The following is a 12,205-nucleotide window of genomic DNA, read 5'->3' as shown; positions in this document are numbered from 1 at the left end:
GCAATTGTCTATTGTTTGCAACTTAATACTGGAGGGGGTTCGGATGATAACCTGAAGGTGGACTTTTTAGGCATAGATGCATGGTGGATAGCGGTCTATGTACTTTGTCGTAATGCCCAATTAAATCTCACAATACTCATCATATCATGTATGTGCATGGTCATGCCCTCTTTATTTGTCAATTGCCCAACTGTAATTTGTTCACCCAACATACTTATTCTTATCGGAGAGACGCCTCTAGTGAACTATGGACCCCGGTCCATTCTTAACATCGAATACAATCTACTGCAATACTTGTTCTACTGTTTTCTGCAAACAATCATCATCCACACTATACATCTAATCCTTTGTTACAGCAAGCCGGTGAGATTGACAACCTCACTGTCACGTTGGGGCAAAGTAATTTGGTTGTGTTGTGCAGGTTCCACGTTGGCGCCGGAATCCCTGGTGTTGCGCCGCACTACACTCCGCCGCCATCAACCTTCAACGTGCTTCTTGGCTCCTACTGGTTCGATAAACCTTGGTTTCTTACTGAGGGAAAACTTACCGCTGTACGCATCACACCTTCCTCTTGGGGTTCCCAACGGACGCGTGTTGTACGCGTATCAACCCACTACAGGAATGGCGCGTTGCGCCGACGGCCAAATTTTGGGGCCGTCGGTGTATTGCCTGGCCAGCCCAGCCACTCGAAGCGCCCCTCGGCGTACAGTCACCCTCGGCACATGACACGCTAAGCCGAGGGTGGTCCTCGGCGTATCGGTGCCCCTCGCCATAGGTTGAGGGTGCGACCCTGATACGTCTCAAACGTATCTATAATTTCTTATGTTCCATGCTAGTTTTATGACAATACCTACATGTTTTATTCATACTTTATATCATTTTGATGCATTTTCTGGCACTAACCTATTAACAAGATGCCGAAGCGCCAGTTCCTGTTTTCTGCTGTTTTTGGTTTCAGAAATCCTACACAGGAAATATTCTCGGAATTGGACGAAACAAAAGCCCACGGTCTTATTTTCCACGGAGGCTTCCAGAACACCGAAGAGGAGACGAAGAGGAGCCACGAGGCGGCCACACCCTAGGGGGGCGCGGCCCCACCCCTGGGCGCGCCGCCCTATGGGGTGGGCCCCTCGGGACTCCACCGACATCGCCCCGTCGCCTATATATTCTTCCGTCTCCGAAAACCCTAAAAGAATCGATGATATTCCACGAAGAGTTCCGTAGCCACCGCCATCGCGAAGACAAGTTTCGGGGGACAGAAGTCTCTGTTCCGGCACGCCGCCGGGACGGGGAATTGCCCCCGGAGTCATCTCCATCGACACCACCGCCATTTTCATCGTCGTTGCTGTCTCCTATGATGAGGAGGGAGTAGTTCTCCCCCGAGGCTGAGGGCTCTACCGGTGGCTATGTGGTTCATCTCTCTCTCTCTCTCCCATGGTGTGATCTTTATGTGATGATGAGCTTTGTATCACTATTAATCTATGTGTTACTCTAGTGATGTTATTAAAGTAGTCTATTCCTCCTCCATGATGTAAAGTTGACAGTGTGTGCATCATGTAGTACTTGGCGTAGGTTATGATTGTAATCTCTTGTAGATTATTAAGTTAACTATTACTATGATAGTATTGATGTGATCTATTCCCCCTTTCATAGCTATTGTTGACAGTGTGTATGCTATGTTAGTACTCGGTCTAAATTGCAACGGTCTATTATGCACTCTAGAGGTTACTTTAATATGAACTCCGGATTCACTCTCCACGGTGTGATGGTGACAGTGTGCGCATCGTGTGTGATTCCTTTATGAAGTTGTGGAGCTTGTTTACTCCGGCTTGAGGTGTGATTTGTAGCCCTACACAATGAATGGTGTTTGTTATCCAACAAGAGAGTGTTTAAGAGTAGCATTTATTTATTCAGTTATGTGATCATTGTTGAGAGTGTCCATGATAACCCACAAGTATAGGGGATCGCAACAGTCTTCAAGGGAAGTAAAACCCAAATTTATTGATTCGACACAAGGGGAGGTAAAGAATACTTATAAGCCTTAACAACTGAATTGTTAATTCAGCTGCACCTGGAAAAAGCACTAGTAACAGGGGTGATGTGAAAGCAGCAGTAATATGAGGGCAATAGTAACAGTAACACAGCAGCAGTAATATGAGGGTAATAGTAACAGTAACACAGCAGCAGTAACAGTAACACAGAGGCGATGGCACCAGAAAATAGTTGATACTACTTCCAATGTCATATAGGAACGAGTATATGATAATGAGAGATGGACCGGAGTTCCCAGCTATCTACACTAGTGGTAACTCTCCAATAACAAGTGACAAGTGTTGGGTTAACAAATTACAGTTGGGCAATTGATAGGATTGAAATAGCATTAAGATAGAACATTAATTTATTAATCATGTAGGCATGTTTTCCATATATAGTCATACGTGCTCTCCAATAACCTACTTTTATCAATAATATAACAAGATGATTGATCATTCTCAAGAGATATGGGACTCCTAGATAAAGTCAAGACTTCTCCAATCAGGGTGCCGGAAGGCCTTTTTTTGTGAAGCAGCTACATGGTGCGCATTTCAGTATCGCGTGAGGCCTCCGCGCAGCGGTAGGATACCTCCTACGCACCACCTATCACATGCCATATGCGCAAGCTACCCATCTGGGAACCCCCCCCCCCCCCCCCGCTTCCTGCGGTGTCCCGCCGAATCCGCTGAAAACTGACCGGATTTGAACTGGGGCCACACTTTCCTTCGATCAATAAATTCAGTGAAAAATGTTTTTAGGTCTGCGACGCGTCATTTTATGTGCTAAATGTTTTCCGTTTAGCGCGTTGGAGGACGGGTGCACCCGCGCTCCCGGTACGGCCATACCGCATGTCCCGGCGGCCCCATTTTGCACAGTTGGCAAAGTAAACGAAGCCAAAAAGTAGCGTGGACTCGCGTGGCGTCATTTTATGTGTCCTAGTAACCACTGCAAAAGACGAAATTAGGATACAACAATTATCTTGAAAAACTCTTCATGAACAGGGCTATCACGTCCGGAGTTCTATGGCTTTTAGGGAAAATGAGTAGGAAACGACCCCTTGCACGACATAGTTTGTCGGAACGAGGCCATATTTGGCACGTGCATGGGCCCTAGGATGGGAAGCAAGGCCCCAGTCGCGGATTTTTCCAATCCGACCCACGGGCGATGGTCTTTCCATTTTCGGGGTGCCGGAAGGCCCTTTTTTTTTGTTAAGCAACTACATGTTGCGCATTTCAGTATCGCGCGAGGCCTCCGCGCAGCGGTAGGATACCTCCTACGCACCACCTATCACATGACATATGCGCAAGCTAGCCATCTGGGAATCCCCCCGTTTTCTGCAGTGTCCCGCCAAATCCGCTGGAAACTGACCGGATTTGAACTGGGACCACACTTTCCTTCGGTCAATAAATTCCGGAAAAATGTTTTTAGGTCTCAGCCATTTTCCCGACTGAACGCTATGGCAGTGCCATGGCCTTGAACGCGTTTGCTAGCTCGCAAAGTATTGCTTAGGGTGTGTTTGGTAGCCTGTGTCACCTCGAATTCACTCTCCCACTTGAGATATCTCACCTCATACAAGCTGACTTGAGATATTGTGGTATGTTTGGTGGCCCGGTTGTGTTGAGAGAATCTGAGCCAATACATTGTTTGGCAGCATCTCTAGGTTGAGATTGGCCCAAAACATAAGAAATTACATACCAGTCCAAATCCTTACACAAAAGACCTAAACTAAACTTTAAAAAATCAATCCAGTCCCTAGTCTCTGGAATAACATGGCTGTGGGTGGTGGACCGCCGGCGGCGGGCGGTGGAGCACCGGTGGCGCAGGTGGTAGGCGTTGGGCGGCGCGCCGGTGATCCGTGGTGCGCCGGCAGGCGGTTGTGCTCCCGCTGATGCTAGGCGGGAGATCAAGAGGGCAGCCGGCGCGAGATGGGGAGGGCGGCGGCGCGTCCGTTGCTGATGCTCGGCGGCGGCGCGGGTGGCTGGGGACGCGGCAGGACGACGGCCAACGGGAGGAGCGCGGCCGTCGCTGCCGCTCGGCGGCGGTGCGGGAGCCTAGGCCCCGGTTTCGGCCGAAGCGAGAAGGGGAGGTCGCCCGTCGAGGTGGCTGGGGACGCGGCAGGACGGCGGCCAACGGGCGGCGGCGCGGCACTTGCTCCTGCTCGGCGGCGAGGCAGGTTGCTGGGGACGCGCGAGGAGGGTGGCGCTGGGAGAGGCGGAGCTTGGCCGACGGAGGAGCCGGGCTCGAGGGAGCGATAGTTGCAAATGGATGGGAAAGAGGTGGGGGTTGGGGGTCTGGGGGGGGCCACGGTGCGAATTTGCGGGATGGAATCAGCTAGGCTGAGTTGTGAAGCTCGATTTGAGCTTCACAACTGGGCCTGGCTGAGGAGCCTTTTCCGTATGAGGTGGGCATAGCTGAGATGGGTTGACACAGTCTAACAAACACATGTTTCTCCAAATATCTCGGTTGGGATGAGAGTTTCTGGATTGACACCACCTACCAAACACAAACACACCCTTAGTGTATGGATGGATGGCTGCAGGATTCAGGGCCCTGCGTGGACGTGTGCATGATCGACGCTCCAAGCGGACCCTCCGTCACATCATGCAGGTGGTCTCTGCGTGCATGCATCCATCCATGGAGCGGAAGCACCGACGACGTGCCAACGCATACTAGCAACTGCGGTGCTGTGGGTGTGGAGCGGGCGGTGCGCGCGCATGATTTTGGAGGCCAGTCTCCTCGGAAATAAAAACATCATTTAGGGGGCTTTCTGCAAAATTAAACTTAGGTAGAGCCTCATGGACCGGTCAAAAGTGTGCCACATCAGCAAGATATATATCTCTACCACGAGCAGTGACCTAGATGAACTTCTTTGCGTAACCGTAAGTAGTGTATTTCTATGTACGGTGACCATAGCGATTAAGGGCAACAAGTTTGATGACTACCGATGTATTTTACTCTTATAGAAATTCGGGCCCATACTCTCGACACCCGAATAGCATGAGTATCCCGAAACAAAGCCCAGACCGGCTGGTCCCGAATTTCCTGAAATAAATTCGGGTTTTCGAAACACCTTCCCGAAATATGTGTTCGGGATTTGCGGGTTTGAACGGAAAAAAAGGACTAGTCCAGACACGGCGGCGGACCTTCATATTACAAAAAATTCGGGCCATCCAGCCAGCTACAACAATTCACCGCTACAAACAACAACTTGGTTGGACCATTACCTACAAGCTTGCTGAAGTGCACTAGCCTAGTAAGGGTTCGCCTCGAGAAAAATCGTCTGGAAGGTGATATCTCCAAGATGGGAGGTCGTCTGAATCTTGTCTACATCGATATCAGCTCAAATAGACTATTCGGCCAACTCTCCAAACGTTGGTGTGAATGCTTCAAACTTACTATGATGCGTGCCTTGGATAATAGTATTACTGGAGTCATACCACCATGCATAGGAGTTGGGGGTACTCGATGTTTCATCAAATAGACTTGAAGGAAAGATTCCACCAGGAATTGGAAATATAACAGTGATGTTCAATTTAAACCTCAGTAACAACATGTTACAGGGTGGTATACCACAAGAGATCAGATCCTTGAAAAGCTTGGAGTACTTGGACTTATCATCGAACAATCTAACTGGGCCAATAACAGAGGGTCCATTGAGCATTGTTCCAAGCTCCGCGTACTGAAGTTGAGCCATAATCACCTCTATGGCATCATTCCTATAGAACTAGGGATGCTAGTATCCCTTCAAGATGTTTTGGATCTAGGTGATAATTCATTTGATGGCATAATACCAAGTCAGTTGGGTGGTCTCAGAATGCTTGAAGCCTTGAATCTTTCACACAATTTCTTGAATGGGAGCATCCCACCATCATTTCAGAGCATGATCAGCCTCTTATCTATGGATGTGTCATACAACAAACTTGAAGGACCAGTGCCACAAAGCAGGTTCTTCGAAGAAGCTCCAGTCGGATGGTTCGTGCACAATAACCAACTATGTGGTGTAGTCATGAACAAGATCAGAAATTCAAAGTTGTTTTATTGACTATAATTTCTGCTCTTGTTTCTTTTCTACTTATAGTAAAAATGCCCGTGCGTTGCCACGGACGAGCAACATCACACATAAACAAATCAAAAGTGTGGTTAAAATACAAAGATTATGTCCTTAACCTATGACATTGTTTCTAACACGACTGATTTATGTCATCATACGGAGTAACGAAGCAGAGCAGCAGCATCCATAGTAAGTAAACGTAAGAAAACGTATGGACTCCTGAGCATTATCTTTTTTTCTTCTGAATTTGCACTTGAGACATGCGTAGCTTCATCGCGTGCGAGTGAAGTATGGATGCGAAGAGTAATTCAACTTTTGAAAACAAATATGAACACTCAAATGTGTAATGAATAACTATCTAGAATAATAAGTACATCATTTTTTTAAATATTCTTGGAACATCAACGTAATTATTTTATTTCCATTTTTAAACCAAGAACACAAAAATAAAGAACTTATTTGAACAATTAATATAAATAAATAAAAAACAAGATAAAAATCATGCAAGGATTTTTTCATATCGCATCGCACCATGTCCTGTCTCCTGACATAAAGCAAATGTTTCAAGTGAAGTAAATAGATCCATGCAGATTATAGTGCTCCTCAATGCAGTAGTGTTTATATTTTATTTTTAAAAGAAACACATTAATAGCCAGCTTCCCTTCTTCGTGGAGGAGAGATCATTAGGGGACATTGCGCTGCTGACTGGATCGAAAAGACAGACCAGGAAGAACTGCAAAGGGTGTTAAAAAATAATAAATTGAAACTGCAGGTGCCGCGCATCTCGGAAAATAAATGATCACGGATCATAGTTTGGTACCCGGACATCTATTTTAATGCCATGTCCATTTTATCAACTTAACATGTTGCCAAAATAATAACATTAGCTTACATATGACAATCCAAATTTCAAAACAGAAGATAAAAGAATGAGTAAAACAAAAATTATTACACTTTCCTCCTTATCTAGAATCACTTGCAACCACTGGCAAACCGAAAATGATACAGTGCCATTTTTCTTGTGCAGATGGCAAGTTACGGTCAGTTTTAGGTTTAAGTAAGGTACAGAGGTAAAAATACAACAATCAAATCAGCAGTAGGAGAAAAAGGATTATATGCTAGGCTTTATAGAATCATGTATAGTATACAATGTACACCAGCACGTCTAGATCACCACAGTCCACAGCTAGATCACCAAGTTTTGTACTCTTTTTTTTTTTGAAGAGTTCAAAACGACACCCAAGACATTGGCTGTTGGTGCCATATGTCGCACTACAAGTGGTGACGCCTTTTCTACCATTTAAAGAATATCGGAATGATCAAGGGAAATGCACAAGGTCAGTAAATAACTCACTTGCATGTATACAACTGGGTATGTCACTTCTTTGAACCTTCAGATATGATAAAACTTGGTATAACACTTCTTTTGCAAATCTTCAGATATGATAAAACTTGGTCTCACACTTGGAATTTTAGAGGCTAGAATATGTATTAGTACTCTTATCTTTCTAGCTAATTTTTGTCTAAAGAAATGACAGATTAGTCCACACACTGTGCTACTAATATACTATCCCACCCACCCCTTGAGTTTTCTCGTGGAAAGCACTTCGTTATACTCATCCAATATAAAAAATACTATAACTTAGCTTGAGCCTGAAATAAAGAAGCAAGGGGCTGTTATGATCCATCAAACATGCATATGAGATCTTAATATTGTTCAAATCACGCACGTAAATAGAATATAGGAGAATTGGCCTAGAGCTGTACCTCGCAAATGGGGAGGACAGTGCCAATATTTGCAGCAAAGAAAGATTTCGCAAGAGGTAGAAAAGAAAACAAATGATGCAAGCTTAGCCTCCGAAAGGATCCTACAATTTGTGAGCAAGTCAAGCTCAAAACATAAGGTACTTGAAAAAAGCTGCTACTTTTTGTTCCAATGAAGTAGCTCAAACATGACATTTGTCCTAATCTATTATGAAAGCATGTTTTCACATAGTCCATACAGGAGTTTTGTGAGACATCTCTCTTCGCTAGATTTCTAACCAAGTGTCAATCTATCTTATATGGTTCAAGCCAATATGAACACGGAAAATGTAAGCGAACAAGACACCCTTATGGTCAATCTTCTTCCACCTCGGGATCAGCAATCAAGGCGGACCTTCGTATTACAGGAAACAAAAATTTCTCAGCCTCGTGCAAACCTAGGAAAATACCAGCAAGACTGTTGTATCCCAACCTGGCTGCATATCCCAGCCTTTCACCTGAGGAGATGAAGATGCATGCGATGGTAGCCGTTACTCTTGTTAATATGGTTGTTACCTGAAGCCGGATCAACTACTACTAAACATTATTGTTACTCTTGTTAATATGGTTGCTCAAATATCATATAGCACACTAACAATGAAATATCTCGATATTCGAAGAGTATAAACTCTCGGTACAAACAGTGTCATAAATCTATATAATTTTATAGCCTTACATTTAACTATCAATCAAGTACAGAGCAATAAACAAACTGTGATTGAACCCATCAGGCATCAGCTTTTACCTGCTACGTGACCAGTCTGATGTGCTATTAAATCTACATAGATATAAGTAAGCTACTTGTACAACAAAGTATACGATACATGTAACTTAATTTTACATGGGGAACAATAAAAAATATTGCTATATAGATCTACAAAATCTGGGAAGTTGGTAATGCCAAATTTATATTGAAGTATTCAAGAAAATATTATAGACCATGCAGGTAATCTGAAATTTATGTGCTATTCAGAACAAAGAACATGAAGCAACTAAATCCTCTGCTTTTAGAATCACCAATAATTTCATTATCTTGCGCAACAGAAAGACAAGCAAAACATTTGCAAGAGTTGATCTCCGAGAGCAGACGAATTGAGTGTAAACAGGTAGGTTGTCACCTCGTTGGCTCTTGCAGGCGCTTGAAGACCAATCCAGCTTGAGGTCGCTACAACTTGTCATTCGGTACAATATTGTAGTACAGCAAGACACCGTTGGCCAAGAATTTCAGTACAGATTCACCAATCCACCAGGGTGTTGCACATGTAAAATCAGGAAACTTAGCACCCGAGGGTTGCATGCAGACAGGCACCTGCTGATTTGCGTTTGATGTTGTTGTTGGAGGCAGCGATGATCTTGTTGGTCTGGTAGACGCATTGGTCGTTGCCCGTTGGGTGGTGGAGCGCGCAGATTAGGGGATGCATGCGGGGGAGAGACTGTTGTCGATGGAGGTCTTGACGAAGCATTCATCTGGTTAAATCTCTCTCTATCAATTTCTGTCTCTGTCGCCCCATCTCTCTCTCTGGTTCTAAAAAAATCATTTTCTTTGCCTGAAAGATGATAAATTCAAGACAATGCATATATATGAGGACCGAAAAAATAATTCAACCGCAATACTCTTTTCATAGTCAAGAATGATAAAAGGTAGTCATCACATCGCATCTCCCTGATTATTCTTGTTGCAAAAGGTAACTTCTATGACGTGAATGGCAGACAAAGACGACCTATTTTCATGTGCTCCAATATTGTTTGTTAAACTGTAACACTTCCAATTATAGCATATTATTTTCTATCGTGTTTTCAAATTTTGACGCCCAGTTAAGTCTCTGGCCAATTCTTTTTTACCTTGTTGTGTTAACCCTGGCCTCAATGCAGAAAACACTATGTCCTTGTGAAATGATAGAACTGTATGGCATTCAGGAGACATGATGGTGCACACCATGAACCCAAATGTGCATAATCTACCTAAATGACCCGAGGACCACTTCAGGATCCCACTATACATACTAAAACTCCGATGAATCTGCTCAAGGAAATGTATAGCCTGGGTTAATATAATTGCAGCAACTAAATAGATCATATTCTATAGGTAGAGTATTAACTCGTTGCTCTCAGTACTTCCGAGTACTTGTCTTTTGACTGAACACGCACCAAAATGTTAACAGCACTTCAGGTCCAATGTGCATTAGAACATACACAACAGTGCATTCTCAGGGTTCCAAGATACTCAGATCATTTTGTCACTCCAAATTGACTACATAAGTAAAAATATAATTTTCCCAAGGAGTATAAGATCAAGAAACTTAGCTTTCAGAGGGGAATTTTTACGAAGCAGGTGGACATCCTATTATATGCTCTAGGCAGCATTGAGATTCCTCTCAACAACTTAGCCCTAGGCAATCCTGCATATAAGTTGTATGCAAGCAAAAGTTTTTAGTATTCACCGAGGAGAAGAAACATGTTACCGTCCAATGGGGTACAAGCAAATGAAATATGTGATTTAATGGATGAAGAATTCAGAACCTGTATTTATTCATGAGGTATATGGGGTCAACAAATATGACGTTCAATTCAGTAGTATAGCAGATACAGATGAAATATTTTATTGAGCTAAACAAGAAATAAGAACTCATATTTATTTCATGAATGTCCACCGGAAATAGTGAACACACCAGTCCCGAACTCCAGAATGTTAAGCAAGCATTACGATGGTCCGGTTACACTTTTTTGATAATGCAATCTTTACTATTAAATTGCAATAGGTGACTGGCTGGTGTCACAAACGGCCAAAAAAAAAAATTAGGCCCAACGTACTTCTGGCTGGCCCAATGTTTTTTAATCCTATCCTTGCTGAGATCAGAACAGAGTTGGCGTCCGGCAGTGTCCAAGTAGTATGATCGGAACAGAGTTTGACTGAAATTATTGGTCTAGATTATTATATAGAACTATTTTTTTGGGTAATTATATAGAGCTGTAAAGAAATTATAACTCAAACGATAAGCGCTACAAGAAAATAAAAGCCTTGTCCATCCAAATCGGCATCGACAGCAACAGCATGCACCGGAAAACGTAAAAAGACATGACCTCCTAATCCATCCTGTAAGCACTAATTTTTTTTTTTTTTGCGATCAAGCACTCTGCATGACCTGATCGTTCTAGACGGTTACGGTTGTCTAACACTGTAGTGCTACATACATCTTGCAAGCCCCGACTCGTCAACCATGGCGTATTGATAACTGAGTGGTTGCACAATAGATATGTACATACAATATGATGGAGTGGCTGGAGTGTGGGACATGGACTATGAAGCTGACCAACGCACCCACAACTCATCCCAGATACGTTTCCGCCCGACCGCCGATTCTACAAAATCATATACATATGGTCGCGGCTCTCTTTCCCGATTACTGGATCCAACATATTCAGCCGAATCGTGAGAGAAGGTTCCCAGTCGAGAAACCCTAGACCACAATTGATCAATGGCCGGCTCCTGCGGATGGTCCCGCCAGCGTGGAAGGTACGCCAAGTGCTGCATCTCGCCAAAGGTGCACTGGTTGAGGTTTGTGCCTGGCCTCTTCCACTTTGACGATGCTTTGAAATCACCGAAGTCTGGTAGAATGCTACTGCGTGTCATGTGCTATTTCCGCTGCCCAATTCTGGAGCCCTAACCGCATGAGCACCCGCGACTTGGCCAACGCAGCTTTGCACAGACCGCCTCTTGCATCGCGCCATCCCAGCGGCTCTGCCCTTGGTGCCACACTCGCCCATACACCATGTCCGGGGAGATCAAGTACACGTTGGCCCAGCCGGACACGACCCAGATCATGCCAGTGGCGTCGGTGATGCTCACGCGGTACGCGAACATGAACAATGCGATAGCCACGGGCCCGCGTAGCGAAGATCAGGAGCGGAAAGTACCTCGGCGCAGCGTGCTGCAGCATGAGCGACCAGAGCTACTCGGTAGCGAGGTCGGATAGCGCACCGCTGCGGACAGCCGCGAAGGCAGTGCGCCAGTGTCCACGGGCGCCATGAGGGCATCTCCAGCGGCGCGACGCATTTTTATGTTCGTTTGCATTGGGCACGGACACAAAAAAACGTTCATATGTCTGCATGCGTCTATCCCTTCTCCAGCGGCAGGAACGCATTTTTTTAACGCATGATTAGAGAAGAGAGAGAGGGAAAGATTCCATTTGTTTGGCTAGGAATGGCCAGCACATGGGTCCTCCCTGCATTGAAGGAGAAGAGAGAGGAAGCCATGCAGTCCAAACGAACGCAAACGGACGCACAGACACTTCCGCATAGACGCATTCTTGACGCATA

This window comes from Lolium perenne, chromosome 5 (genome assembly GCF_019359855.2).
Source record: "Lolium perenne isolate Kyuss_39 chromosome 5, Kyuss_2.0, whole genome shotgun sequence".
NCBI lineage: Eukaryota > Viridiplantae > Streptophyta > Magnoliopsida > Poales > Poaceae > Lolium > Lolium perenne.
The sequence above is the reverse complement of the archived record's forward strand: the minus strand, read 5'-3'. Positions refer to the sequence as shown.